Below are 24614 nucleotides of genomic sequence, written 5' to 3' on the forward strand. Positions count from 1 at the left end.
AAAGAATTTTTGTTTATTTTTTCGTAATATGAGGTTAGCTGATTTTTTTTCTATTTAATAAAAATTGTTTCATTCAATATTGAATTAACTCCTCTCTAAAGATCTGAATTATTTAAATGTAAATTGAGAGATGCGGAAATATTCTGTTGTTATTCTCATTCTGCAGAGGATTGCCTAATGAAAGAGGTTCAAAATTTAAAGAATCCGTTATCAGCTCCAAGTTATTTCGGGGTTGATATGAGGCTATTTTTACTATCAACTAATGGAATTTGACTATATTCAATATATTTGGGTTCGGGACGCAGTCTTACTCGGTCAACTTTCTAATTAAATATAAGAGAATGATCAAGCAGTTTTTATATTTACGCTGAAGTCGCGCTATTGGCTTTTAATCGGAGTAATAGATGATTTCTGCATTTTCTATATCTTGGACTTGCGTGATGAAATACACTTTTGTAATAAATTTGTACAATTCATCCTTGATTGCAAATACAAGGTTTGTCCCAAAAATAAGTGGAATAATTCGGTGGAAAAAATAATTATTGTAGATAAAAGTATAAATTACTATAATTCTTCAAAAAATCAGCCTTGTGCAACAACGCACTAATGCCAGCACCTGATCTAGTCGTGGTACGCTTTCTGGAAAGCGCTGACGGGAACCTCGTTTCGTCACCTCACCACTGCCCCTTAGGCACTATCCAGCGTTCCAAAATGGTTGACTTTCAAGCTCCTGTTTATTCTTTGGAGCACAGAGAACCCCTTTGGTGCCCCATCGGTTCTTTAGCAGGGCGGCTGGGGCTGCGTGCCACCATGTTTTTAGAGGGAGGTCCTTGGTCACGAGGAAGGAGGTGTGAAACTCACCGTTGTCGTGGTGCAGCCTTGGGAAAGCCATGGCAAAGATCTCCTTCCTGACCTGTCACACTCTCATCCGCAGACTTTTGAGGAGTTTTGCGTATAACTTACAGTATACTGTCAGTCCCTGGGGCATAAACTCTTTTTGAATAACGCCATTTGAGTCCAAAATGACGACGAGAAAAAGTTTACCTATATTTGCGTTAGACCCTGTATACGACTGACATTAAATTGAGTACATTCGGTAAATTCTCTTCCATCATTGCGTTATCATTATTACGTTTTGGTTTGTCAATTAATCGTACTTAATTTTGGAAAATTAATGTACTACTGAGTTAATTATATAATTGATTTTGTGTAAAATAAAAAAATATCTATGATATGAATTTACGATAAAAAATTATTAAAATGAGAAACCCATTACAGTCATTATTATGGACATTAAAAGCATCTCTGGTTTCTCTCTTAACTTTGTGGAATTTCATGTTTTTAAATAAAATTTATTTGTTGATTCTTCAGAATATGATATGCACTCGATCGCGGTTTCAATGTTTAGAAGTCACTATCGAAAACAGGAAATGACATGCATACGTTTAAACCACGGTTGACCGAAAATGTGTGATCTTGTGGAAAATTCCAAGGCATCTTTTGGTTAACATTTAAAAAATTCGTCTCTTAGTAACTGCCGAATGTTATTTTTTGAACTTTTAAAAGCGATCAAACAAGGCGAAATTGTTTACTTAGTGTAGGTGTTGCCGTTTTAACTCTGTCATGACCTACACCAATGCGAGATGTTTTTAATTTAAAGGAGCAATTAAACAAGGTACTTTTGAATGGAAGAAGAAATGAGTAGAGAAATATTACTCTAATATAGTTTTTAGGGATATCGGATGTTAGAAAAATGTTTTCATGATCAATCGATTAGAAAGCCAGAACCGCTGAGGAATAAAGAGTAGCGGGCCACGATCATTTCGAGTACTCTCTCTCAGCAATTCTTCTGAATTCAGTTTTTATCTTATTCGCGAATCTCATTATTTATACGTACTCGAATTTGAATTAGTTTTTGGCTTACTGTTGAATGTATTGACAACCATGATATCACATTTAATCGGCGACTCTTTCTTATATTTTAAATGCTAAAAAAATATGAATATACTTCTTTGAGGTTTTAAATAATTAAATTCCAGTTAAACAGAATATTTTATTGGCACTGATGGTTTCTGTACGGATCCCTTTAAAAAAGTAACCTGTGTTAATCACGCAAATTTATGCCCATGAACACAAGTGAATCGAAAGTCGACGTGTTCACAATATTAGAAAATTATTTGGAAAAATAACTTTGAAACGCTGATCATTAACCAAGAAGATCACTGTTGCGTGGGTCCGACTCTGTCTCTGACTACACCGAGGTAACCAAAAATGAATTGGGGAACGTTACTGGGCTGTTAGCCAAATAGGTTTTCGAACTTCTTCACCTTGGCTGTTGGCAAAGATGAAGGTATTATTAGTTTTAACCGCCAGCAAGCTGGATAAAATTGACAGAGATATTAAGGGTGAAATTTTGTATTGGCAAAGTCTTTAAAAAATTGGTCAGAATTGATTATTCCATCTGACAATTAATACGATTAACATTCCTTTAATATTCATTCTTGTAATAAGCGGTTGTATAGTTAAGTATATATGTATATTCACGTGACACATTTTCATTCTTTTTAAAATATTTCTTATTTTCCTTTTTGCTCACTTCTAAATTCCTGTGCAGTAATACCCAACAAAATGAAAACGAAACACCACTAGAGCACAGGTATGGAGATATACACTCCATATTATCTATCAAGCATTCGCATGCCTGGAGGTTTTCAATAGCTCTACCACAGACTTTAAGGAAGTTATTCTTTAATACTGCATCATTAACGATTGTTTTACCTAACACGTCGATTTAACGGAAATAGTTCGTTTTTTTGTATGTTATAAAATATTTTGTATGTGGGTAAAAATAATTTGTCTTTGAAAGTCAGGGTAATGCTTCGTTAAAATATTATTTACTCTCTTGTTTTTTTCATTAAGATTTTATCGAGCATTATAGCAATTAAGACAAACAAGATTGCGTTAAATATAGGAACGGAATTATCTAGACTCTTCCTAAAAATAAGTGAGTTTTGAATGTGAAAACATAGATGCAACAATGGATCATGAAAAATGAGATGATATGCATTCTTGAAATACTCTTACGAAAATAATCAAAACACTATTTTTATAATTAGCAATGAGAGTAGCTTAGGGATGAAGATTTATGGTCTTTTATGAATCCACAATCTGAGTACTTCCTAACGCGACGATAAATTGTTCTCTTGAATTGGAAACACAAATACAAATAAGTAAATAAATAAATAAATATATATATATATGTATAAATATATATATATATATATAGGTATTCTACCGGTCAATATAAATATATATCACTGTATAATTGTATATTATTGGATGGAAGAAGCGAGATTCTCTGAACAAACACAGAGAATACAAAAAAGGAATTTTTTTGATGTGGTCAATGTTTCTTTATTCTGCGTGCCACACTTTTGCCATCCTGCTGTGAAATATTGCTTCTCGAGGTCCCTCATGTACTTCTGTACGAATCATTCAAAGAAAATTTAAGCCGACTTGTAACTTTGATGGAAACGGTTCTCAAGTCGTGTGTCTGACAAGCGGAAGCGAATAGTCCCTCTGCGTGAAACACAACTTCATCTCGGGGAAAGAAAATGAAATTCGGTTCTCAGAAACCAAAGAAAAAGAAGAAAGCAGGAACCGGAATTCAATCTTTACCGAAGAAATTACGATCGCGGAGGACAACCAGATGTGGGCGGAAAGGAGGGTGAAGTGATGGCGGGTGGTGTGAGGCGATTGAGAATATAAAGACGGAGAGCGGTTCGCGATGGACCAGTAAGGGTGGCTCAGAGGGGTGAGGAAGTTTTGGACCGTGAGGGAAAAGCGCACCTCTTTGGCTCAAGCCCTCTTCTCCCACCCCCCTCTCCCTCTCTCCCTCTCTCTCTCTGCCTTCCAAAATTAACTTACGTGACGCGAGGAAGGGGAATTGGGGTGGTCGGTCGGCGAGAGTGGTACTAGACGCAAATTAGCCAGCGCAGAGAAAGGCCCTCGCGGTCTTTAAGACCCAACCAGGCGACTTTGAGCTATTCCGCCAACTCTTTCTCTTTCGCATGCCCGTCTCGCTGTCCCTCCCTCCCGCTAATCTTGTCCGATATGGCCACCGAGGAAAAATACAATGGTACATCTAAATTTATACAACACCCTACACGCAGCAGTAAGGTAGGGCGCGCTTGGGTATTAGCTATTCAGGTAGAAATATTCACCTGCACACATAAATACAAATACCGTACTCGGCGGTACACGAGACTCACCCTTATTTCAGTTGGGCACAAACGAAAAACAAGTGGTAACAGTTTGCGCGAGAGCGCGGGTAATATATTTTGGTAAATTATTTAAAACAAATAATTCCACTCAGATAATCACACGCTGTTTTGTTACTATGATCAATTGTTATAAAAGACGATCAAGTTTGCTTGATAGTAGTATGATCTATCTCTTTTAATCTTTCGTCACATATTCCCGCCACAGATATAATAAAAGCTTCTTTGCTTTACCTTTGACCCGTATTTTGCTTTATGTCTATCCTGCGCATCCTCGTACTTGAGACCGGGTGGGAATAGAGGAAAGAAGGAGATTCAGGGACGGTGAGGACACCGAAAACAGCTCACTCTCAGCGTGAAGCACTTCCGAACGATATTTGATGTCTCATCCGATGGACGGAGAATACTGAGTGCTCCCATCAACAGGACAGGGTTCCGGAAGACACCTGTCTATATTCACGTCGTATATCAGACGGCGGGAGGCACTTACTATAGGTAAGTGTGTCACGGTTTTGAACTACGGCGGAATTTTGAAAATTCATTTTTTTTTTGGAGGGATGGGATATCACACTTTAAAATCTACGACCTTCGCCTCCCCCTCACGTATTCTAGTGCCAACGAAGGGAGTTTACCTGTACGCTTTATGTTGATCGAAATTTCAGCGCGATGACTTCACGTGGGATAATGTGTGGAGGTGTAATAAAAGTGGGGTGCTGGGATTGATTCGAAAATAAACTCGAGGATCCGGCCTCGCTCTTAATCCGGTAGGGCATGAGGTTCAATAGTGTAGGGACGGTTTGTTATCAGCGGAAGTGAGGTTCCAGCGTCACGATCACCGGTATGGAGGGTGTCGTACTAAGAATCTTCTCGACGCTTCCTCTTGGATCTTCCCCCAGGAGTTGTTGGTGGACCGTTTTCCTGGATTAGTTTCCCGAGTATCGATACCGGCTCCTGTCATGGTGGAGATCACTTCGGGTTTGGTCCATTACCCGTCCATCGGATGGAATTGATGTCAACAATGAGACTTAATTAGACGTCGAGTTTCCCTCCTCTTTCTCCATGGAATATTATGAAGCTAATTACAGGGTTCGTCCGGAAAATAAGTGTACTGATTTTTCCCCGCCGCTCCAGGCGCGCCCAGCACCGCTCTGACGGGCTGCGATTGGAGGGGGGTATGTTGGCAAGCGACGCTAAAAAAGGCAGTCGGCTCTGAGCTGTGGTGTAGTGAGGAGCTCTGTTAACGCGAACCTCCACGCTCGACCCACGTCACGGAACGCGATGCCGAAGTTTTTGGAGCAGCGTTATTCCATCAAATGTGCGGTAAAGCTTGGGAAATCGTCTACCGAAACTGTCGGTATGATTAACCAGGCTTACGGGGAGTCAGCCATGTCCAGAAACATGATCTTTCGGTGGCACAAGATGTTCGTGGAAGGCAGAGAAGAGGTCGACGACGAACCACGGCCTGGACGCCCATCAACGACACTCACCGACGAAAATGTGCGAAAAGTTCGCGATGTACTGAACTCTGATCGTCTTCTTAGTGTTCGGATGATAGCAGAGCAGTGTAATGTGCCAAAAACAATAGTTCACGAGATTATTAGGGAGCAATTACAGATGCGAAAAATTTGTGCAAAGTTGGTGCCGAAAGTGCTCAGTGATGATCAAAGACTCAATCGTTTGGAAATCGCGACACAACTTGCGGATCACTGCAAAATGATCCACATTTTTTAGAGAACTGTTCTGTTCCCGAAGATAAAGAGGAGTTTGAAAGGAACGCGATACGGGACTTTGGACGCCGTCAAAGAGGCCGTGACGACGTGTCTTCGAGAGGTTCCCGATGATGCCTTCACGGGAGCGTTCCAGGAATGGGAACGCCGCTGGAACAAGTGTATCGACTCACAAGGGTTCTATTTTGAGGAATATTAGCTTAAGATATGTAAAAGTGTAATAAATTTTTTTTCCTGAGCTCAGTACATTTATTTTCCGGACGAACCCTGTATATATATGTATGCATCCCATATCATGGTGGAAGGTAAATAAAATAGATAATGACTACCGGAACAGAGTGACTAAGTCTTTGGTCATTGATGATAAAGGAATAGGGAAGGCCTCCATGTTCGTCATTTCACGAAATCTGTACACAGTGTGTTGGAAAACGTGAAGCAAAAGGCACAGAAGAGAGCACATGGTAAAAATATAGTCTTGAAATGTGCGGACGGCGTTGAAGAAATAAAGTAGAAAATCAAGCAGGATATGGTAAGGGGTAGTATAGACAACCAAGGGCTGGAACAAATAAGACTGAATCATGGCAGGGGTTATTGGAGCCATAGCCACAGAGCAACACTCAACGAATAAACAGAACCCTGTATAACTTACCACCCAGTCCTACCCTGAGAGTTACCAGCAATACTTGAGTTTACTTGCTAATTATTGATGCATACTTTAGTTGTAGTTTCTCGAGGAAGACCTTTACATTAATAACCAAACTACGTTTGAGAAAATTCATTTGAACATTAAATGGGTGAATACATTTTTATCTCGTAATTTAAAAATGGCAACACGAAATATGATTCACGGTAATATTTGATCGTTGACTATTCTACGGTCTTCATTATACGTAGTTATCAATTCTTTTGGTTTTATTTTCACTCTTATTGGCTCCTTTTGTGCTTCTAGAAATTCATAATATCCCGATACCTAATTGACCTTGGAAGTCCTTCTGTGACTTTTCAATAAAACTAGGTAATTTAAACATATAAAATTCTAAGGAAGAGGTTTTTATTAAAAGTTAAGCCTCGATTATACTAGTGCGAATTTTCGGTTTTGTGGATTATCCGAGTATATCTCTTTGGCCTGCATCTCCAAAGTTTAATTCAATTACAATCCTACAAATAATTAATTTCTTATAACTTCCATATACTTTTTTTTTAATAAATATTTGAAGTACCTAGGCTTTACTAATTTTTTTTTCATTTTCATCACAAAATCAAAAGTTGTTAATAGTATTTAATGTTTTAATTTCAACGCTTTACGCTCTCCATACTTTCCCATAGTAGTTTTCCTTGCATAAATTAACCCTTAGAATTCCATATTCTCCTTCAAGGTGAGCAAATACTCGTACATTGTTTTACTATGCCGCAAATAAGTCATTAATTGTCTACACTCCATTATTTCAATCGGTAACATATGACTACGTATCAACAATCATTTGTCAATATGCGCCCTTCGTCAGTCTTTTGTTATTTCCTGGCTACGTGATTGCTTTAGCTTTATGACAATGCGCTCTGCTATTCAATTTGATGATAGTTCTGTTCTTGTAAAAAATATAATTCTACCCTTAGGAAAATGACTGAAAAATGGAACAAATTGTATTTACCATTTCAAAAAAAACTCAAAATCAACGCGAGCAATGAAAAATAATAGTTTATTTGTTAACTTATCGCATTCATTTCTTTTTTTAACTCTTTTGGTTCATTCAAATTAAATTTATTAATAATCCTAACCATATTTTCCGCAAGTTTTAATTATCTGTTTATTTCGATTATCCGTGTTTTTCGATTATTCGTGTTTTTCGATTGTTCGTGTTTTAGATTATCCGTGTTTTTCGATTATTCGCGTATTTCGATTGGTCCTGTTTTTCGATTACTCGTGTTTTTCGATTGTTCGTGTTTTTGATTATCCGTGTTTTTCGATCACCCGTGATTCATTATGCATCCCTTAGCACGGATAATGGAGGCTTATTGTATTTTGATTTACCCCTAATCAGTCAAAATAATTGAATTGAAATTGGGATATACGCAGAGAAAATCTAAACCGATATTTTATTTCCCATTATCCGTCTACTGGCGTTTTAACTTTGCGGGATCCTTTCAAAAAAAAAAGGACTATAAGTTGGCAACATGGGTAAAAACACCCCAACATAGTCTTCTCTACAAGGCTTGCTCTTAGGCACCGATTTCGGAGACACGCTCATTGGAATAATTCGAAGAAAGACAAAATCTAAATTAAAACGATCAAAGAATTAACAAACGCCTAGTTTCATTCCTTTGTCGTCGCAAAAACCTGCCGAAAACAATCCTAGAACGGTTGATGAAACGAAAATCTAAAAAACTAACATTTGCTTGAAATGAGTGATAAAATAAAATATGTTTTGTTAATTTCCACACTTCACTTTTAATATTCCTCAATCGCTTTCCAAGCTTCCGCGTCATTATCAAGAGGTGTACATGCGTATTTTCGGGAATATCGTATTAGTATACTGAAATTAAGAGGTGGGGTTGGTTAAGTGAAGGAGACCAGAGGGGGGAAAACAGGGTTGGCAGAAAAACAGCTCGTTACAGAAAGGGTAGGCGGATAATGATACGGAAGCGTTAAAAATCATCAGTTTAGGTGCATTTGAAAGTAAACTTTGTAAAAGTTTAAAATATTTTCATTTTATTTCCCACCTATATTCCACAAATTTAATACTCCTGAGATTAATGTATCTCTCAAGAAAATCCTCGTTTTAGCTCACTCAAGTATAATTCTCTAATAATTTCTCCCATACTTTCATTAGATAGTCTCTTTTTTCGCCTCTGTCGCATTAGTCACAATCAATCTTTCTGTGTTCTTGTCTCTTAACTACCTCTTCATCCAATTTCATCCATGAACTTTTAGGTTTTATTTTTATTCCTTTCTCTTCTAAAAATATATACCCTCGTATATATTTTTGTTGAATGGACTGCCAGTCATTCTCTCCACATGATCATATCCGTTTAGGCTTCCTCCTGTCTTGCCAAAAGCCAGTACATCTAATTATTACTCTTCTTTTGCGAACCACTCGGCTCTCTACCTTATCTTTCACGTTTTTACCAAAAGCATTCCTCAGCTACTCCCAAATACTCACAGCGCTTATTTACGCTAACTTTTTCATAATACGTATAGAGTTCCGCTTCCCCAGAATAAGTTGCGTGGCAGTAATTTTAGTGATAGAGTCAGTGGCATAGTCAGAAATGCTTAATAAAAACAATGGAAAGAAAATGAAACCTTTTCAAAGTGTATCATTCGCTTTGGGTTAAAGGGAATGATTTTTCCACTTTGAAAATTTTACGTTGCAATGCGCATTAACGGATACCTCCTTTAAAAGTTAATGTCGTGGCATTTCCCGCAGTTTCTTTGAATTTTTCAAAATAGAAACAGTTTGAAAAGGTATATGAATATATATATATATATATATATATATATATATATATATATATATATATATATATATATATATATATATATATATATAATATATATATATATATATATACCCGCGCCAAAGTGCGAACGGAGCGGTGGAGGGGGGTCTGCCTGGCAGGGTAAGGTGGAGGGGGCTCTTAGCAACAGACCGACACCAACCTCAGTCGCCTGCGGGCTGTCGTTGAGTGAGGACACCGTTTTTGGTGAAACAAGTTTTTTGTCCGCGTCGAAAAACAAAATGAATCTGAATTTAGAGCAACGTTATTCCGTGAAGTTTTGTGCGAAACTCGGGAAGACGGCAGCTGTGACCCTCGATATGATCAAGCAGGTTTATGGGGACACTGCCTTAAGCCGTTCCACAGTATTCGAGTGGCACAAGTTTTTTAAAGAGGGCAGGGAGTTCGTTGAAGACGACCATCGCTCCTGACGGCCGTCGACGGAAAGAACCGACACGAATGTGGACAGAGTGAGGACACTGCTGAACACAGACCGACGCTTAACCAGTGAAGAAATTGCAGACCAGTTGGGTCTGTCTGCATCCAACGTCCAACGCATTATTTCACAGGATTTGGCCATGCGCAAGGTGTGCGCCAAGATGGTGCCGAAAATTCTGCCATGGCGCGCTCGTCGTCAGGCAGCTCCTGGCCAAATACGGCGTTGCCACGTTGCCGCACCCGCATATATATATATATATATATATATATATATATATATATATATATATATATATATATATATATATATATATATATATGGAAATACCTGGTGGTGAATCACCCACTGCCGCGCACTCTACCGTAGGCTTGTATTATTGTTCCATGTAAAAGTGCCAAAGCATGCAAATATATTTAGCCTAATTGATTATTTTTTGTATTTTAGGTTGGTGCCCTAATATTCCCGCTCACGCCATTTTCGCTCTTTATGGGGTATTGCTTTTAGATTTATTCTAGAAGACTGTAATTAGTGAGTAGGATTTAAAGGAAATCATTCTTCTTGCCTCAGCAGCCTTCGCGCTCTCCTCTGTCTCAGGTTTAAGGTTCAAGAAACGTTCTTCATGGCTCAGTATCATTGTCTGAAGTGATTCCAGCAACCGTGTCTATTCATGTTTTGTCAGCCTCTTAATTTGATAGCTAATGCGTAGATCAGATGTGATAAATCATGACGTCTCTAATTGAAAATTAGGGTTAAAGTCTGAAGAGACAGGTTATCAGCTCACTTCAGGCGGATTGGTAGTGACGCCTCATCCTTGAAAACATATTTAATTCGGTGAATTCCTGCTTAATAGCTGCCCGAACGATCAATTTTGTTTTTTCTTCGCCCATGTTTCGAAAAAATTTGGGGAGGTAGTAGTTTTTGATTTTTCGTACGGGTTTTTGCCTAGTAATTACATTTAAAATCAAAATTTATTCTGCGGAATTGTAGTGATTAAAAATATATATTAGAATTACTCATTAGAGTAATATAACACTTGGACGGCATTATAGAATACAAAAATACGAATAGAAAATACGCAAGAGACACCCACATTTAAGATGCTTTAAGCTTTCGTGCTTCTCTTATAATATATTTATATAATATCATATTTAAAATATACTTATATAAAAATATATATGCATGAAGAGAAGGCCGATTTATGTATATAATTAAATGTATATACATACACTATATATATATATATATATATATATATATATATATATATATATATATATATATATATATATATATAATACTTTTTGAAAGTCTCATGGACGTGAATAATAATGTATAACACGTAGCACTAGTGGACAATGACAAAAACACACAGAAACACACAAAAAGAGACTCACTATTTTTCGAATTTTCGGTCGCCGTGGCCACCTTTATCAAGGAAGAGAGGGACAGAACTGAGCACTGTTTTTGTCTGTGCCCACTAGTGCTAAGTGTTATACATTGTATTAATATATAATTATGTATATATATATATATATATATATATATATATATATATATATATATATATATATTTATAGTGCATCATGTAATTGTGGGTACATCTACCCTTGCTTCGTTTTTTCAAAGTGACAGCATAACTTTATTCATGAAGTAAAGAGTCAGTTCCGTCTTGAATAGCAGTTTAATTTTCAACAAGCAAATCACATTAGCGGAAATGCCAAGACTGTAAAAGCATTCGTGAAATGAAAATGAAGGGTGTAATAACAGCATGCATTGTACTTGGATAGTGGATATTTTAGTCAGTGGTTGTTTTGTGAAAGAACTCAATAGCACCATGATTAGTCTGGTTTGTCATCATATTCGATTTATATAGCATGACCATCAACTCTAAAAACTTTTAAATCACCGGTAATCAGAGCCTTTTGTATAAGAAGATCAATGAAGGGTGTTAGTAAGTCGATATGTGTGAAGTGTGACTACCATGTAACCTAGTATACCAACGTTAATAATAATTGTCAGGAAATGCAATTTTCTACACAATTCTCATCAGCAGCGAATATAATGCCCAGTGTGTAATTTGAAAGTACCAGGATCTTTAACCCGGCGGCCGAGCCAATTCTGGAAAATGCATTGCACAACTGACTAATTGTAATAAACAACTGTTCCTGTTACTTGATCGTAGCTATAAAATATACTCAGACCAATTTTCAGCATTGTTTTTTGTCATCATCTATTGCCCATCGTCATCATTGTAGCTTTCGAGCAAGAGGAAAACCAAATTAAGCATTGAAATAGACCCTATAAGCTAAAGCAGGTGGATCAGTTACCTATCTCTATAGTGTTTTGAACCAAAATGGCCTATTTAGTGGAAGCATTAAAATAAGGCGTTCGGCAAAGAATCTTTCTTCATGCGGAGGACAGAATTTATTATATGGATGTTGAGTAAAGATGCAATGAAAATGATCGTTGAAGTTCGCTATGAGATGTGGTTTTGACGGCACTGATGCATAGTCGTTGAATCAAGGCAGTAGGCTTAGATTGGACGCTCTTGAAATGTGGGTGCCGAGGAGGGAGAAGGTGAAGTGAACGGAACTGAAAACAAGCGAGGAAGTGCATTCAAGCCATGTAGAGAGCATTGCTTGAATAAATCCAAAGGAGGCATGCAAGATGGATTCAGAGTGCATTGGTGATGTACTGCTGATGACTTTGAGGAGAGAACGTTAGAGAAACGAGGAAGGGGTGGGAATATGAAGATATATGTTAGATGAAATTAAATTCGGAAGGAAGTGTGCGAAATCGAGTAAGGGTTAAATGTAGCGTGGGATGTCAGGTTGTGCTTTTGTAATGATATCAATAAAAGTGTATCTTTCTTTGGCTGTATAGCTTGTGTCCATCCAACAACTGACTTGAACGCATTAATACCATGGATAATAATAATACAATATGCTGCATAAATTAAAGACTTGAAGAGAAGCCTACCACCGAAACTGTGGCGTGAGTACGGATTCTTTACTGTTGAAGTGGAGTGTTATAGCTGTTGCGGCAACCGTTTTTTTATATCGGAAACTGACGCAGGAGTGAATTAATTGAAAACTGTAGCAAAAGCTGCATGAATTCCTCTTGACACTTTATTGGAAATGGACATCTTACTTTTCTACTATTGTATGCGGAAATGATCTATAAAATAAAATATACCTCCGTAATTAGATGCATATCTACATTACATGGCTTAAGAGTTAACAGGTATTGAACTTGTTGATTCCGCGCTAAAGAGCACGTGGAAGCGCACTAAAGAGGAGATGACCCTACGCTCAGTGGACTCAATATTAATGCGCAGTAAAAATATTTTGCAGGTGTTCGTCCTTTTAAAATACCTCATGTAAATGCTATCCGTTGATGTTGCCCCTACTCCTGTGATGTAATTCCTATTGGTGTTCGAGAAACAACTTATAATTTTGTAAAGATACAATAGGAAAAACTTGAAAGCACATTTGATTTTTAAAAATTAATTTAAACGCCGAGCATTCAATTTTAGAATTATATGACAGTTCCAATCCGTAATGATGATAACATTTATCGTTCAAACCATTTGAATAAGAGGTACGTGTGTGTAACGAGAATTAATGAGATGCTCTAACAAAGGACGATAAATATTTTTACGACATAAATTCTCCTGATGAGTTGAATATTTTCAAGTTCAGTTGAAGCAAACTCTTCTATATCAATATAAGTACCCTGCGATCTACCGAAAAGCGTGTGGCAGGATATGCAAGAAACGCTAATCGATGTTTTGTGTTTTGATTCTAAATTAAAACAATTTCTATTGAGGGATTAGTGACAAGCGGGGACGGGTGTATTTATGGTGGGAACCGGCTATTTATTTTGCTTATTCTCAGCCTTTCATTGAGAAAATCGAGATGCCTTTACCATTAAATTTATTATTCTTCTTATACAAACTACCACTGTTAAATACTTCACGAAAAAGCACATATTTGCTCCTTTTTTGGTAAGTTTGTGGATATTTTAATGTACGCATCGATGGATCTGTTTCACAGTCAGTCCATAATTATATTTTAGTTGACAGAACTGACATTATATTACTCACTTAATTAAATAGTTTTTCAACTGGTAGGGTGAGCACTTATGTCGAGAAACTAATGGCATTATATTTGAAGAATTCAATCGGAAGAGTGTTTTAAACTGTTTTCACTATACAAAGACACAGAGAGGAAATACCTGGAAAAGTTATTTCTTCATTCAACCTACCCATGTTCAGGTAAACCACAGCAAAGTTCAAACACATCGGGAAGAAAAGTATGTTGAATTCAACCTCGGCATTTCCGAAATATAGAAATCGTTCTGCGTATTAATGGTTATAGCAATTTTATTAATTGAATTTGCGTGATGATAAATGAGAATAATAATTTTAACGAATTAATAATTATTACCTAAAAAGTGGGTCTGCTTGTTTAGTTAATATACGTTGCCTAAATAAACTGGCAGTTGGACGGGATCTGCTTGTTTGGGTAATCTACCTATATAAGTAGAGTATTAGTATGAGCGCGAAGGGTTGAAAGTCAGCTAGAACTAGTTGAAAGTCTTTAATGGCCGATGTGAGCGTTGGAGAGATAGAAATATGGATATCTAAAAGTAAGGCTGAAAAGAACACTTATTTCTAAAAATTGAAAATTTCTATGTTTTTTGCATTCACGCATAATTTTTCTTCGGTGGTAAGTAGTTAAATTAGAATATCACATTGAATTCCATATCAAAAAAATATTATAGGAAAAATATCCGTCAACACACCGGTTTTTTAATTATTTCGTTCTCTCTAAAACGTACAAATACGAATAATCTGTAAATGACGGCCGTTAAACGAAATCAGTAATTTATGTAAAAAATTGTGAAACTTATGTAAAATTTATCTTTATTTATTTTGGCAAATGAACCTGTTGGTAAATTAATCAAACGAGCCGGACCGCTTGTAAATTCAATACTTAACAATACATTCGTCGAATCATTTTTTAAGATTATTATGCAGCTATGTGTCTAAAGTGATTGAAAACATAAATGCAGGACATTGAAACTATTCCGAGGAAATCTTGACAAGTAAGCGAGTCGACGCAATTCTGAAGTGAAATCGCGCCTGGTGAATATAACTTAACGAATTACACCTTGGGCGCACAATGGAGAAATTATATTGCTGATGACGAGGAAGAACGTTAATAGATTAGTATCTAAACGCCGATCTAGTCGTATAAATATTTTACTCAATTAGAAAAGGCAGAAAAATAGAAAAAAACAAAGTCATACGAGAAAGAGCAGCGACGAATGTGATGGTTTCAAGCTGAGACGAATGAATTCCCTACCTTTAAAAACAGCTTCCCAATCACCAGACTCCGGGGTCCTAGCCGCTTCCCTTGCGGTCTCTCCGGCTCCTTCCTGCGGGAGATTTATCCCAGGCCGTCGCCCTCTCAGCCGCCGCTTATCCCAGCAGCTGGGATCCCATTGCCGCCGGTGACCTGTTGTCCGATGCCAGTTGGGGGATAGTGTGTAATAAATAAGGGATCACCCTAATGGAGAAGGGGGTTAGGTCAAGGGTGCCTCGAGCCACGGAACCTTAGAAGTGTGTTTTAAGGATCGCTTTCGCTCCGTTGCCGCACATAGTCACCAACTGAACAGAGAGTGAACTGCCGACTGGCGAGGATCCGATGCGAGAGAAACAAACTCCGCCCCTATCCCTCCCTCCCTCCTCCTCCACCTCCTCCCACCTCCCACCCCCGTCACATCTCATTCCACTCCAACTTCCGCCCTCCCCTCCTACTCCTCTCCTCGGTAACTGTTGCTTCCGAGCTCCTGCCCCTCATCCCAGTCCCGAACCTATAACCCCCTCTCTCCCCTCGTGCTCTTATCTCATCTCTCCTCCATCGTCCGCGGCATTATCGCAGCTCCGTTTGTCGTTTCTTCGCGGGAGTACTTCATTTTCATACCTCCATGAGGATCGTATCCACCGGACCCTTTCTCGAAAGGTTTAGAAGGGACTGTCTTCACGTGTTGACCCACGTTTGGGTGGAGAAGAATGGCTGCGAGGTCATGTGTGGCACGGTTCGAAATGGTTGACGGAAGAAGGGCAGTGACACGCGTAGTTACCAAGAGATAAAAGCCAATTTTCGGTTGGATTGAGAAACAATACCTTTTGTTTTGTTGGCCCGATGATAATTTAAAGTGTGGGAAAGAATGAAGTATTTATAAATGTACCAAATACGATTACTTTTCAGTTTTTTTCTCAAAAAAAATTTATTTCTTGAAATAAGCTGTGATTTTAAATTAAAGTTGATTTTCAACCGAGTATTTGATATTATGCGAATCAAACTAGAGAATGCAAGGGCATGAATTCACAATATTTTATGTTTTATAGCACAAAAGGTAAAGATTGTGAAACTACTTCTCAGATTTCAGGAAAGTACATTTAAATATCTTAAAATATTTGGTAACGTCATTCAATTATTTGGTATTGCATGTGTCGGATGGAGCAAGTTGATGACAAATTGAGTTGAATCCGGGTGTTAAAAAAGATCACTTAAAACTTTGATATGGAGCGTGGGTTTTACACGGTGCGGCAATGTAATATACCTGTAGTAGGATATTTGGAATGGGATAGATATAAATAGGTTATACGAAATGTTTGTACAGTCGGAAATTCCTGAATTACACACGTTAATAATTTTTGCGTCATTCAGGTTGAAAGCAGATCGTTTTACTCTCACGGTTTGGGGAATAAAGTTGATGGATGCAAAAAGGCATAAGTGGACTGAATGGATAGACTCATAGAGTTCAGTTAGAAGCCAACTAGGGTTACCCTTATGTACACAGTAATCAACCCGAAGGTCGGTTAAGTAGGTGATGGCAGAGTTCGCCCAGTACTAAGCCCCATGCGGCGTGTGAAATTCACATATCAGGGAGGGGGGGCCAGTTCCCTGTGCCGGTTATGGTTTCCCAGGAAGACCTGGTACCCGAAAAATCACTTTAGCTTGGGTAGAGCTGCAGGTGCCCAGAGTGCCCTCGCCCGGGAATCGCCCGTTCAGCAGTCCAACGCTCTACCCCATGGACTACCGCGACCCACTGACCTTAATTCTGATTTGGTAATTTAATTTCTAAATACCGAGAACCATTATCAAGTATGGATAATTTGTGAAAAATCTAAATGAAGTGAAAAATGAGTTGACCTATCAAGTGGCAACAAGCAAAGCATATGGATATAGTAGCAGATCAATAGAAGACGGAGGGAAATAAAAAGAAAAAAACTGCTGCCACCTTCAAGTAGGTTCTCCGTATTTTTATCCCGTTTATTTTGGGATTCAAATTTAAATAATATTACAGCTGCATAAATACTCCCCAATCAACCAAACGGATGTGTGGCAGGGAGTGCAGTCACTAGGTAGGAATGGTAAGAGATAAGGGAGAAGAAAAGTGTTTAAAGGGTTAAAAACATCCACTCAAAATTCGTGTAAAGACGTGATTGGTGGCAAAAACCCGTTGTTATTATGCTAGCGAAAAACTTAGTTATAAACAAGGGTTAATTTCATCGACTGCAGAAGTTCTCGGGTATACTTTAGGGGAGGGAATAAAAATGAAAAATAACTTTTGCAATAAAAATGCCGATTAACTTGCCTCTGCCGTGAACGTGGAAATTAAAGTCTAATAAGTCAACATTCATCTTGTATTAACAATAAATTTGTATTTGTGTTCACTAGATAAAATGTATTCTAGTTTTTTATCCACAAATTATAAAATCAGAATGAAATATGTCAAAAAACTGGATGAAATACGTTCATACGGCAAAGAAACTCAAATAAACTGTAGGAGATGTCGCGACACGTAGCTATCCGCTACTGCGCATTACAATGCAACAAAGCTTTAAGTTAAAAAATCATTCGCCTTGACCGGGATTCGAACTTCGATCCCTCGATGTCAAGCCGAGTGATTTAGCCAATTAAGCTACCTTAACTTTTAATGTGGCACTATATGTTTTCCTTTATGGTTTATCTCTTTACTATCTCTTGATGATTTGCAGAGTAGTGGACTTATTATGTTAGGACTCCAAGCCAACGAGGGTACGTATTAATAGGGAGAGGTAGTCATAAAAGCCTTGATCCAAACTCCATTTGTGCTTAAAAGCTAAGTCATTTCTAAATTAACCTACTTTGCATTCTTACTACGCATGTCGTTTAAGAATTTTTCTTCTTATAACAAAAATACGTTCATCGTTAACTAATTAAAGCTGCAGTATCCACGTAATAAATATTTAATCGCAACCAAGTTACGTGAATTTTTAATATTTAGATGGCGTTTGTGAAAAAAAATTTGATAATCATAGGGAGTAAGAAAGGAGACTTTGTTCAAACTAATTCTGACATTCCAAGGCTTTTTTGTTTAGTCAGCAGTAATTATCCTAGCCCATGCAGTGATGAGAATCGGAAATTACCCAAAGATACAGAAAGTACGAGGTGATATATTTGGCAAATACAAAGTTTAAGTTTAATCATTTAATACTTCCCCGAAATACTTCATGGATGGAGTATTTAACTGGGATGTGACGAATTGAAATATCTTAAGAGTGCTGGATTCAAGCCCATTTGTCATGGAATAAAATGAATAGAAAGTTATTTTTTGTAGAGATGCTGTTCAAAAAATCACTCAAGTTGATAATTGAAAAATTAATTGTCTCGAATGAATGAGAAAATCTAAGGAAAATTTAAATCCAATACCAACCATAAAACAACATGAAAAACATTTTAAAAAATTATTTCACTTATTTTTTCATATTAGACTCAAAAGATTAGTAATAGTTATACATACACACACACACACATATATATATATATATATATATATATATATATATATATATATATATATATATATATATATACATATATATATATTTTTTTTTTATTTTTTTAAGGCAATCTACCGGTTAAGGTAGGTTTTTATATGGACATAATTAGTAATTTAATAATTTGTGACCCCTAGCAAAACACAACATCCTACTTTATATCAGGTCCCTCTTCAGCTCTGAGTACTTTCTTCCTCCCTTCATCCCGTCCAACATCCCTATCCTGTTCCTTCCCTTTCCTCGTTTGCCTAACATTCTCCCCTCAATTACAGTCTTCAACATTCCGCTGCCGGTCAATACCCCCTTCAGCCACTTTTCCTGCCACCATAGGATTGCTCCCAGCAACCCCTCTCTTCGCCCACCATACCGAGGACTTCCTCGTTTGTTTTCTTCTCTATCCATTTCACCTTCTCCATTCTTCTCCACACCCACATCTCAAAAGCCTCCAGTCTACGTCTATCCTCCTGCTTCAATGACCACGTTTCCGCACCGTACATAGCTACGCTCCATATCAAAGCTTTTACATATATACAAATATATATATATATATATATATATATATATATATATATATATATATATATATATCCCTCCCCGGACTACAACCTTGACGTGGTGGAAGGGCTTGTGCGTTCCGATGACCCCTAGAGCTGTGCTGGCGGGAGTAATAATTATTGCTCCTGGTAGGGTCACCCATGCCAGATAGGTCGAAGGTTAGGAGCCAGACGAAAGGTAGTCCACGCAGTGTTTGTTCCTCAGTGAGGCGGCTGCAATGGCGTCTGACCCCAGTGGGGCGGCCAGTAAGTGATGGTGTCACGTTAAAAACACTATTGAGGAAGGCAACGGGAAACCACCTCAATTATCAATCCCTAGAAAAATATGATGGACAATAGAGATATTTTGAGTCCTGGCAACCACGGGGCTCGGCCCAATCGGCCGTGTGTCGTGCCCGGCAGCGGGGGAGGCAAGGCTTCCGCGGTCGTCATCCCACGAAACCCTTGCAAGGGAAAACCAGCAGCAGCAGGACAGAAGACGCAGGAGAAGAAGACCAAATTAGTTAGAATAGGAACGTGGAATGTTAGGACAATGATGAGGACAGGGAAATTGGAGAATGTTAAGCGAGAGATGGAAAGGGGAAATATAGATATTTTAGGTCTATGCGAGGTGAGATGGAAAGATAGCGGGGATTACTGGAGTGATAAGTATAGAATAATATACAGCGGCGGGGACGAGAGCCAACGAGGGGTTGCCATTTTATTAAATGAAGAGGTAGGGAGAAGCGTAGTCAACATAGAGCAGGTAACGGATAGAATACTAATAGTGGAGATAAAAGCAGAACCGACGAACTTAGTTATTATTCAGGTATACATGCCACCGAGCAACCATAAGGAAGAAGAGGTCGATAGGATATACGATCAGTTAGAGGACATGATCGCGTGTGTTCCTGCAGGGAAACATTTGATAGTGATGGGGGATTGGAATGCGACGGTAGGCGAAGGAAGAGATGGTGATGAGGTGGGGGACTACGGTTTAGGTACGAGGAATGACCGCGGGGAGAAAGCAGTTGAGTTCTGCAGAAGACAGGGGTTAGTCATCACCAACACTTGGTTTAGACACCACAAAAGACGCAGGTTTACATGGAAAATGCCAGGTGACTCAGGAAGATATCAGCTAGATTATATCCTGGTTAGACACAGGTTTAGGAACAGTGTGATAAATTCCCACAGCTTCCCGGGAGCGGATACGGACTCAGACCACAATTTAGTTGTTATGAAATGTAGCGTACGTTTCAAAAAGATAAGGCAGGGGCGGCGAGTTAAAAAATGGAATGTAGAAGCGTTAAATGGGTTGAAAAGGAAGGAATACAAACAGGCGGTAGAGAAAATCATGGAGGATGGTAAAGGGCTTAGTACTATTGAAGAAAAATGGGAAATGATCAAGAAGGGGTTGTCTAAAGCCGCAAAAGACACTATTGGAACCGTTAACGCTAAAAGGACTAGGAAACCATGGATCACGGATGACATGATTACAAAGATGGATGAGCGGAGAAAATGGAATAATATGAATACAGAATTAGGCAAAATAAGGTACAAAGAATTGAACAATAAATTGAGGCGGGCAACAAATAAAGCAAAAGAAGCATGGTGGAAGACGCAGTGCGAGGATATGGAAAGTCTGCAGAGGAAGGGTGAAATCGGTGCGCTGTACAGCAAAGTTAAATCGTTATCGGGAAGTAAGAAAGGGAGATCAACGATAGCAGTTAGAGATAAGGCGAGTAAGGTAATAGTTGACGCAGGAAAGATCCAAGAGAGATGGAAGGAGTATATAGAAGAACTGTATTGTAAAGAACTCAGACCAACAAAGTTAGACCTTGAAAAAGAAAATGACGTAGAGGAGGACAGCTTAGGTCCAGGCATACTAGACCATGAGATAGAAATGGCATTAAGGGAGATGAAACTAAATAAGGCCGTGGGGGTAGATAACATTCCCGTGGAACTTTTAAAATGCTTAGGAAAATGTGGGAGGAAGAGTCAATACCCCCTTCAGCCACTTTTCCTGCCACCATAGGATTGCTCCCAGCAACCCCTCTCTTCGCCCACCATACCGAGGACTTCCTCGTTTGTTTTCTTCTCTATCCATTTCACCTTCTCCATTCTTCTCCACACCCACATCTCAAAAGCCTCCAGTCTACGTCTATCCTCCTGCTTCAATGACCACGTTTCCGCACCGTACATAGCTACGCTCCATATCAAAGTTTTTACGAGTCTTTTCTTAACATCCTTACTCAAAGTCCCCGTCATCAACTCCCTCCTCCTTGTGAAAGCCTCTTTGCCTGGCGCAATTCTTCTCCTTACGTCCCTACTACTTTGACTGTTTTGATCCAAAACACTACCGATATACGTAAACTGTTCTACCTGCTCTAGTTTTTGCCCTCCTATTTTAATGTTAAGCTTAGCCTTTTTCTTTCTAGAAAATCGCATAACCTTTGTTTATTAATATTGATTCTCATCCCATACCTGTCGCACTGAATTTTCAATTCACTCAGCAATGCTTGCAGCCCCTTGGCTGACTGACAAACTAAAGCTTGGTCATCAGCAAACCTAACTGATTTTACGAATTCCCCGCCCACTTTCATTCCTACCTCGAGTTCTTCCCATGCCTCTTTGATCATTTCCTCATACATATATATATATACATATATATATATATGCATATATATATATATATATATATATATGTATATAGCCTGTATTAATGTGTAAATTATCTTCTCCGTCCACGATCCTATATGCCATCAGGAGCGAAACACAAGAACAAATGATAAGATAAATTTTTCATTATTATTTGATTTTTCAAAAAAAAAAAACTACTGCTATATTTGAACTGAAAGCTTGTTATTTTGAATTCAGCTAAGCTTTCTTCTTTGTACTTCAGATTTGAGATTTAGGCTCTCCTTAAGTCGTCATCATACATTGACCTTAAATCCTATTCTTTTCCTACATTCTTTTCTCATCAATATTTTGATATATCGAGTTTCCTTTTTAAAATGTGAAAAGACTGGTGATAAGAAATCTGAGCATACAATAATGAGCCAAAATTTTGGAATCTGAATAGATGTCTTGAGAGGAGGGGAGTGATATTTTATCTCTGGACCAAATTTAATCCGCACTCCATTGCCAGCGGGAATTCCTTCCACACATTCGTTGAACTGATTCGAAAAGAGATTTTCCATTCGTCATATGGATGCCCAAAGTAGTGTATGTTTAAGGCGAGTATTAAGAAAACGGGGAAGAGCACAAGTATTGATTCAATTGCGAGCGATAAAACCATCCTTTCGCCCGACGAAAAATTGCACTGCTGAATATTTTGAATGATAATGCTTCCTGGCGTGATAATCGGCGTTGTATGATTTTTCAAACGGAGTATTGTGTAAGACTATGCTTACAAAACAGTCATCTATTGTTCATTCAACATAACGAATGAATATGCAGCTAACGGATAATTAAAAGTGTTCCAACGATGATATTTAAAATATGAAAAATCGTATCATTAATAGATACTAATTTAAAAAGTTATAAAATTCACTGCACACCTTAACGCCGATACTTCTTCTCGTATTGCTGTTAATATTTTATTGATGATCCCATAAAACTCAACCGATAGGAATTTTTATATTAAATATCACGAAATTCACTCAGGAGTTTCCTCAACTAGGCAGCTAAGAGTTGAGATAGCATAATATCCTCTTGACTGTCGCGTACTTGGTCTATCCTGCTTCGACGTAAACTATTATTTCGTGAATTTTTCTCCAAAACCTGAACGCTACCGAAATGTATACCGTCCATATACCAGCGAGCCCCGTAAAACCGAAAGTTCTCTGACCGTATTTTAACCATACTATTATTGTTTCGTAGTCTGCCAATAAGTAAGGTAGATATTGAATGGGCACAAACGTAACACCCATATATTTCTTAGCCTAGCCTACGCTTAACCTAACACCACACTGCAATGAATACTTCTTTAATTTCGTCTAAATTCTACCTATCTTCATTTCGCCCATCATACATATCCTATACCTGCCTTTCCTCGCTTGCTTAACCTACTCTCTCCTCTGTCGCAGTCTTTAACATCCCATCGCCAATCAAAATGCTCTGCATCCATCTTTCCTATCTTATTTGGATTTCTCTAAATATTCCTCTCTCAACCCACACCATACCTACCTCTTGAATCGTTCTTCTGTCCACCCTTCTTCAATCCCACAGTTAACAATTTTCCAATATTACCCTTATCATATTGCCTCAATGACTAATTTTCCAACCCGTGCAAAACCACGCTACATAGCAGAGTTCTCACTCATTTTTTCTGAACTTTCTAACTCAATATTCCTGTCATTGATTCCTTGTGAAAACGTCTTTCCCTAATGTAATTTTTCTCCTGATGTCCTTACTGCTTTGACCATCTTAAATCAAAACACTTCCAAGATGTGTAAACTTTTTCAACTGCCCATGTTTTGGCTCTCCAATTTTAACGTTAGAATTAGCCTAACCCCTTGACTGACTGGATAGCGAAAACTTGATCTTCCGTAAATATGTATTATTCTGATCTCACAACCTAATTTAATATTTTATAGCTATGTCTTGAACTCTATTTCTACTCCAACTAGTGTTTTCAGTTAATCTGACTTGGAAATTTGTGTTAATTCCTTCATAGAATTCACCGTGTTCACACTTGATATTTATTTTAGAAAGTAGGATAACATTTTAAATTTTATTAAAATATTCGCGGTCCATATCGATTGCTAGCTCAATTTAAATCAGGCATAAAAACTTCATCAATCAAAAATAATTTTATCTTTTTATTTGACCACGAGGATAAAACATTGTGCGTTGAACAACAACGTTATTGTATCCCTTCACGGTAGAATTAACAGTTTACCCAAAGTTAAACTTGAAACTTGAAATTTGTACTCCACTTGCTTGGCGGAGAAGGTTGTGATATTAAAAAAAAAACATTCCACATAATTTGCAGAGGTAATAGCCGAGCAACGGAGAAGTATCAAAAAGAAATGATAAAAAACGATTTAAAAATAAGTACTAGGCTTATTTCAAAAAGTAAGAGCCGTTTGGTCATAAAAATATATCCCTTAGTGAACGTTTTTACTGTCGGGTTTAGTTTTCTATAAACCTATTATTATTATTAACTCTTTTCTACATTTCATTCTACAAACATATTGTTATCAACTCTTTTCTACATTTCATTCTACAAACATATTATCAACT

General features: G+C 37.9%; 1 protein-coding gene across 1 annotated transcript in view; it reads right to left on the minus strand.

Annotated features, from left to right (window-relative positions):
• LOC139698137 (soluble guanylate cyclase 88E-like) overlaps positions 1 to 15618 on the minus strand; it is a 345314-nt gene extending 329696 nt beyond the window's left edge. The window contains exon 1 of the mRNA XM_071597061.1: positions 15308 to 15618. The gene's annotated coding sequence lies outside the window, so the exon portion shown is untranslated. The remainder of the gene's footprint in view (positions 1 to 15307) is intronic.
• Positions 15619 to 24614: the final 8996 nt, after the last annotated feature.

The sequence above is a fragment of the Hetaerina americana genome, unplaced genomic scaffold (genome assembly GCF_022747635.1).
Source record: "Hetaerina americana unplaced genomic scaffold, ioHetAmer1.1.p SCAF_8, whole genome shotgun sequence".
In the NCBI taxonomy this organism is placed as follows: Eukaryota; Metazoa; Arthropoda; class Insecta; order Odonata; family Calopterygidae; genus Hetaerina; species Hetaerina americana.